The sequence below is a fragment of the Tarenaya hassleriana genome, unplaced genomic scaffold (assembly GCF_000463585.1).
Source record: "Tarenaya hassleriana unplaced genomic scaffold, ASM46358v1 Cleome143, whole genome shotgun sequence".
Classification (NCBI taxonomy): Eukaryota; Viridiplantae; Streptophyta; class Magnoliopsida; order Brassicales; family Cleomaceae; genus Tarenaya; species Tarenaya hassleriana.
Genome location: NW_010964852.1, coordinates 142376 through 149705, shown reverse-complemented (window position 1 = coordinate 149705; position 7330 = coordinate 142376).

The following is a 7330-nucleotide window of genomic DNA, read 5'->3' as shown; positions in this document are numbered from 1 at the left end:
TCTATCTTTGCTCTGTCTACCTCGATTCCCCTAGAAGACACCTTATGTCCTTAAACAATCCCTTCTTGTGCCATGAAGTGACACTTCTCCCAGTTGAGGACTAAGTTGGTCGTTGCACACCTGTCTAAAACTCGATACAAATTGGCCAAACATACGTCAAATGAGGGTCCATGGACAGAGAAATCGTCCATGAACACCTCCATAATATCCTCAATCACATCAGAAAATATAGCAGTCATGCATCTCTGAAAAGTGGCAGGTGCATTACATAATCCAAAGGGCATACGACGATAAGCAAAGGTGCCATAAGGACAAGTAAAGGTGGTCTTCTCCTGGTCGCTCGGGTGAATGGGGATCTGAAAGAATCCCGAGTAACCGTCTATAAAGCAAAAGTACGAGTGGAGTGCAAGTCTTTCTAACATCTGATCAATAAAAGGCAAAGGAAAGTGATCCTTACGGGTATTGGAGTTCAACTTACGATAGTCGATGCACATCCTCCATCCGACCGTCCGCGTAGGAATAAGCTCGTTCTTCTCGTTCTGGATCACGGTCATGCCTCCCTTCTTGCGTACAATCTGCACATGACTCACCCACGTACTATCCGAAATAGGGTATATAATACCCGCATCTAACAGCTTCATGACCTCCTTCCTAACTACCTCTTTCATCGTCGGATTCAATCTACGCTGATGCTCAACAGAGGATTTCGACTCATCATCTAAGTGGATACGATGCATGCATAACGAAGGGCTAAGCCCCTTAATATCATCTAAAGTATATCCAAGAACACCCCTATAACGTCTAAGCAAATCACTCAACTGTTCCACCTAGGGTTCTAGCAATGCAGCATTCACTATAATCGGATAAGTCGAGTTAGGTCCAAGGAAAACATACCTGAGCCCTTCGGGTAAGGGCTTCATCTCCACCTTCGGGGCGTTCTCTAAACTCCAATCAGCTTTATTCAACGTCCCTGTGCTAAGTGGTGGCTCTCTGGGCTCTAGAATGTCTTTAGTAGTCGTCGTGGAGGGTTCGGAGACGTTCGGCCTGGCTCGGTGTCAGTGGTGAAAATTGGCTTGCTCAGAGAACTGACTCGGTCCGAGTCAGAACGGAAGGAGGCCGAGTCAACACTTGACTCGGTCGAGTTAGAACTCTGCGACACCGAGTCTGAAGCTAACAAAGCTTCTAAGTCTTCCAGCGACTTGACTCGGTCCGAGTCAATCTTTGACTCGGTCGAGTCAGAATACAGAAGCTCGAATTTCTCCTTGGTTTCATCGTCTAACGCCTGTGTGAGCTCCCGAATATCCTCCCAATTGCTGTATATACTCTCGTTTGATGCCAGGAGGGATATTTCAAGTGGATCAATGTCTCGGAACTGATCGAAGACCTCCTGCGTCAAGATCTCGTGTACATCAACATAACATGCTGAATCGGTAGTGGATGGCTGCTTCATATTGTGATCTAAGGTGAACTCAACAGTCTCGTCACCTATCTTCATGGTAAGACGACCAGCTCGGACATGTACTACTACATCGGCCGTGCTCAGAAACGGTCGGCCCAGAATAATCGGTATCTTCGAGTCTTCATCCATGTCTAAGACAACAAAATCAACGAGGACATAATAATCTCCGACTTTCAAAGGAACATCCTCGAGAATACCTGCGGGATACTTAACGGATCGATCCGCTAGCTGTAGCGCCATCCGTGTCGGCTTAAGCTCACCAATATTAAGCTTCTTGTAAATGGACAATGGTAGTAAACTAGCGCTAGCACCAAGGTCGCACAATGCATGGTCTATCGCAATGTTTCCGATTTTGCAGGGAATCGAAAAAATACCAGGATCTGATCTCTTCCGTGGTAACTCATGCTGTAGAATTGCAGCGCTCACCTCTATGCTCAAGGCTACTGTCTCCTTCCCAATTACCCTCTTCTTGGTCAAGATGTCTTTCAGAAACTTCGAATAAGAGGGTATCTGCAGCATAGCCTCATAGAACGGTATAGTAACCTCTAGCTTCTGAAGCATATCAGCAAATGTCGAGAACTGTGTATCCTCAACATGCTTCTTCAATCGAGAACGAAAAGGAACGGGTGGTACCTTAGGTGGAGGAGCGAAGTATGGCGTTTCGGCTTCCTCTGCATTCACCCGAGGTGTCTCATCTGCTATGGCTTTTCCTTTCTCTTCGGCAGTGTATTTAGACGTCGTCCCTTTTTCTGCAGGGACTGTCTCTGGCAGATTCTTTCCACTCCTCAGCTCAACAGCGTTTACATGCTCTCGTGGATTTGGCTCGGGCTTCCCATGAAATGTGCCCTACTGCCTAGAGGGTTGTGATGCAAGCTGTGCGATATGTGTACCCACTAGCTTCATATGTGCATCCATCCCGTCAAGTCTCCTCTCAAAGGTGTCTTGCCTAACTCTAATGCTCTGCACCTCGGTTTTCATGTCTGTAAATGACGTCTTTTGGTCGAGCATTAGCTGGGCAAGCATCGTCTTGATGTCTGCTTCTTCATTCTTTGCCGGTGGAGGAGCTCGGTAACCCTGATTCTGCTGCCCGTATCTTGGATTCTGTTGCGCATATCCCTGATTCTGCCCCTGAAAACGTGACTGAGTGAAGCCCGGGGGAATTTGAGGGACTCTGGAAACGCCCTATTGCTGTGCATTCAATGCTCCGCTCGGGTTTCCGTAGGAGAAACCAGGATGGTTCCTAGGCGCGTTCGGGTTGTAGAGATTGGAAGGATTCTGGTACTGATTCCGTCCTACGTAGTTGACATCCTCAACCGGTTCTTCCTCTGATGCTGCCTGATCAACCAGAAACATACCAGACTGGACTTTTTGCGGGTTAGACGTATTCTTGAGTCCCATGTGCTGCTTGATTGCCGATAAATCAGACATGACCGCTTTCAAAGCAGCGGACTCACCCAAATCTACCTGTCTTGTAGAGCGTCTGATGCTATCTCCTGACACCCCTCTTGCTTTAGCCATCTTCGCAATCTGCATCTCTAGGGTGTCAAAGAGAATGTCATATACACTCCCTCCACAATCTGCATTCATCCATGCTCTAGTATCATCTCTCAGTCCATGGATAAATGTGGAAAGCAACAACCGCTTATCCATGTCGTGGTGTGGACAAAGGCGCTGATAACCTTTGAATCTCTTCCATGCATCATATAGACTCTCGTCACTCTCCTGAGTGAAGCTGTGTATGGCTCTCTGTGCAGCTCGGGTCTTCACTGGGGAGTAGTATTTCGCCATGAACTGCTCCTCTAGCTCCTCCCATGTCGTAATCGAGTTTGGCTCAAGAGTGTAGAGCCAATCTCTTGCCCGATCCATCAGTGAAAAAGGAAAGGCCTCCAAATATACATCCTCGATGGTCATCCCGCGTGCCTTCCTAACTGATCTGCACAGCATCTTGAACTGAGTCAAGTGAGCAATGAGATCCTCTGTAGGCCGTCCTCTGAAACTCGCCTGACTAAACATCGTGATGCACTGTGGCGGTAGCTCAAAACTGTCTATGGGCGGGCTGTTGATGCATGATAGGAGTTGGGTGTGCTTCGGTGCAATGTAAGAACCCAAAGTCTCCTCTGCAACGTAAGTAGCTTCGCCCTCGGTCTGCTGATCATAGAGCGGATTCATGTGCTCATGATTCTCTTGATGCTCATCATCATGAACCGCATGGTCGTGCGAACTACTTGACCTCGACATAGCTTCTCTTCTCTGCTGATTTCGGATGTCTCTCAAGGTATGCTCAATCTCCGGATCGTAGACTAGGTCTTCTCTCCGAGTAGAGCTTCGTGTCATGCACTAGAACCCTGCAAACCGCAAAGAAAAAGAAGAACTCGAGACCAAGTGAATCCACAAAAACCAAAGAAAGAAAAACAAAAAGAAAAAGAAAAAGAAAACAGGCAAAGATCTAGAATCAATAAAGACCTAGAAATAGGCTAACCAGTCCTCGGCAACGGCACAAAAAACTTGATACGTGTATACTGAGTCTAAAATTTATAACCCGATTCACAACTCACCGCAAGGATACGGATCGTCATAACACGGGGTCGAACACAAGGACCGATTGCTAAATCCAAATCTCAATCGAAAATAGATCAAAGCAAGCAAGCGAAAGTAATGGTGGAAGTATGTGGAATCTAAAATAACTAAAATAAGAAAGCAAATAAAAACGTGTAACTATCAAGCAAAGATGATCGTGGGTGTCGGGACCGTATTCGCGTGTATGGGTATATGCGAAGCATGCGAGAATCACGATATTGAATCTGTATTCGGGAATCGTCAAGCAACAAAGATAGAGAAATCACATCCCGGCATATAACTCACTATCTAAAGTTCTCTAAATCCATATCCCTATGTGATTTATCAAACTAGATGCATGAAGAATGCTATCATCAACCCTAGATCGATCAAACCATATTCCTATGTGAATAATACGATCTATTCTATCGATTTTGATCCGAAACTAAACCCATATTCCTATGTAGTTCAGAATCTAAAACAACTGGTCAAGGGGTCAGCAAACACCAATTGAATAAAGCACAAATCAATAAAACCGAAACAAATCCAAATCGCAACCAAGTTAGGGTTCAAACATACCCAAAACACAAACGAATCCCTAACCCACAGCCGTGGATCTACTCACGGTTCATGGAAAAACACTGAGCAAAACCAGAAACAGAAAGAAAAAAGGGAGAAGAAAGACTCATGTCGACAACAAGCGATCTTCACGTTCCAGCTCTCCTTCTTCTTCCCGAAATCTCGTTTTACTCCTATTTCTCTCACCAAAGCTCTCCAAAAGTCTGTATAAAGTCTGTCTGTTCTTCTTGGACGTCTGTAGGCACTTTTTATAAACCCTAGGCGGCGCTCCCGAAGTCCTACTCCCGTTCAAACTCTGAAAATTTGAATCTGGGCTTTTTCTGAGTTTTGACTCGGACCGAGTCAGTACTCTGACTCGACCGAGTCAAAACGGGACTCATAACAATTCGGCCCAGCCCAATCTTCTGACTCGGGCATTCTGACTCGGGCATGTTGACTCGGGGTGATCTGACTCGGACGTTCTGACTCGGTCTCTTCGTAACAGGCTTGAATTGGGCCATTTTCAACATGTTGACTCGGCCCAATTTCCGTGGTTGACTCTGGCCAAGTCAAGGCGGGAAATTCTTGACGTATTTCATCCCTTTAGCTCCAGATTGCTCCCGCTTTGGTCCAAATCGCGTCCAAGACCTGTAATCCTATAAAAACACAACCAAACCGAGTTTCGTGGCCTAACACGCCTATAATACCTACAAATATATGTGATCTTCGTATAAATCCTATAAAAACGCCCTGGAAATGTAGAGAGAATTAGGAGTTATCAGTGGTACCGATGGGATGTTCAGACGATGCATTCCTGAGGAAGAAGTGCAACAGGTAATTTTCCATTGCCACTCTTCTGATTATGGTATGTCGCCTCATGTTATTCTTGCCAGCGCACAGGTAACATTTCTAGACGCCATGAGACGCCTCAGAATTATATTCTAGAAGTGGAACCTTTTGATGTTTGGGGCATAGACTTTATGGGACCTTTTCCGTCGTCTTGTGGGAACGTATATATCTTAGTTGCGGTCGATTATGTGACTAAGTGGGTAGAGGTTTTGGCTAACGCGAGGAATGATGCTAAGACTGTGGTTAGGCTATTTAGACATATTATTTTTCCACGTTTTGGTGTTCCTCGTGTTGTGATTAGCGATGGCGGCACACACTTTGTCAACCGAATCATCGAGACACTACTGAAGAAGTATGGGGTTCATCATCGGATTGCTACTCCGTATCATCCTCAGACTAGTGAACAGGTGGAGATTTCTAACCGGGAGATCAAGTCCATTCTGGAGAAGACTGTCGCTAAATCACGGAAGGATTGGTCACATAAGCTAGACGATGCGGTATGGGCTTACCGAACGGCTTTCAAAACGCCGATTGGTATGAATCTGTTCCAATTAGTCTACGCCGATTGGCATGTCATCTACCGGTTGAGCTCGAGCACAAAGCTTATTGGGCAATCAAGGCGCTCAACTATGACATGAAGACCGCTGCAGAGAAACGTGAGCTCCAACTTCACCATCTCGAAGAAATCAGACTAGACGCGTATGAGAACGCGAAAATCTACAAAGAGAGAGCAAAGAAATGGCACGATCGACACATCATTCCGCGATCATTCCACTCAGGTGATCTTGTCATTCTCTTCAACTCTTGTTTGCGATTGTTTCCAGGTAAGCTGAAGTCTAAGTGGTCCGGTCCATTCAAGATCCATCGAGTTTACGATCACGGCGCAATTGAGCTGTACAACGGCACGGGTGGTACGTTCAAGGTAAATGCACAGCGTCTGAAGTTGTATAACCCGGCCGACCCTGCAGGTGAGAGAGGCGTTCTTCCTCTCACAATACCACCATCAGCCTGAGTTCACGCACGGTCTAGCTAATGACCATAAAGAAGCGCTTCTCGGGAGGCAATCCGAGGTTTTTGTTTTGTTTTTGAGATGTTAGTTGGGTTTTAGACTTTTCTTTTTGGATTTGGGAGCCTACATGGTGTTTTCCCTCGGGTACAGGGATATAGAACTTGATTCGCAGGCCGTCGAGCGCAGAAACGGAGTTCAGAGCGTGTCACATAGTTCTGACTCGGTCTGAGTCAAGTGTTGACTCGACTGAGTCAATTCGCGAAGGATGAATCGGCATAAGGTAAACTGACTCGACCGAGTCAAGTGTTGACTCGGTCCGAGTCAGAGTTTCGAACACTACTTATTCCACTCAGCCGTTTTCTTCCCCATTTTCTCTCCTTTTCGCGAAAAACACGCTCTTCACTCGGTCTTTGTCACCCCGAGTCGCCTCCACCGATTTCGCAGTCTAAATCCATACGGTATGGAGGACAACAGAAACGATGCACCAGCAGACGACTAGACCATAGTTCAGGTAGGTCTTCCGTTTTCTATTTTAGTAGAGATGTAGTAGGCCTTTCGGATGTATTTTGGAGACTTGGATTTTGCATACTCTGGACTTATTTATCTATATGCGAGCCTCTATGTTTTTTCGGATAACGTTTGTTGTTCTATGAGCGTTCATACCGACACATGAGAGATGAGTATCAGTTTCCGAGTGACGACGATTGGATAGATCCCAGTTCACAGAGTGTGTGAGAGTTCTGGCGTTTGATGTGAGTTAACTTCATTGCGAGCGAACGAATTTCGCAGAGCTAAGCATTCTCTACCCTTTTACTGGTTCTCTTCATACGTTATTTTCGATTTTATATTTTCGGGCGAGAGTCTACACCGTGGACGGTGTATGGTTCAAGTCTGAGGGG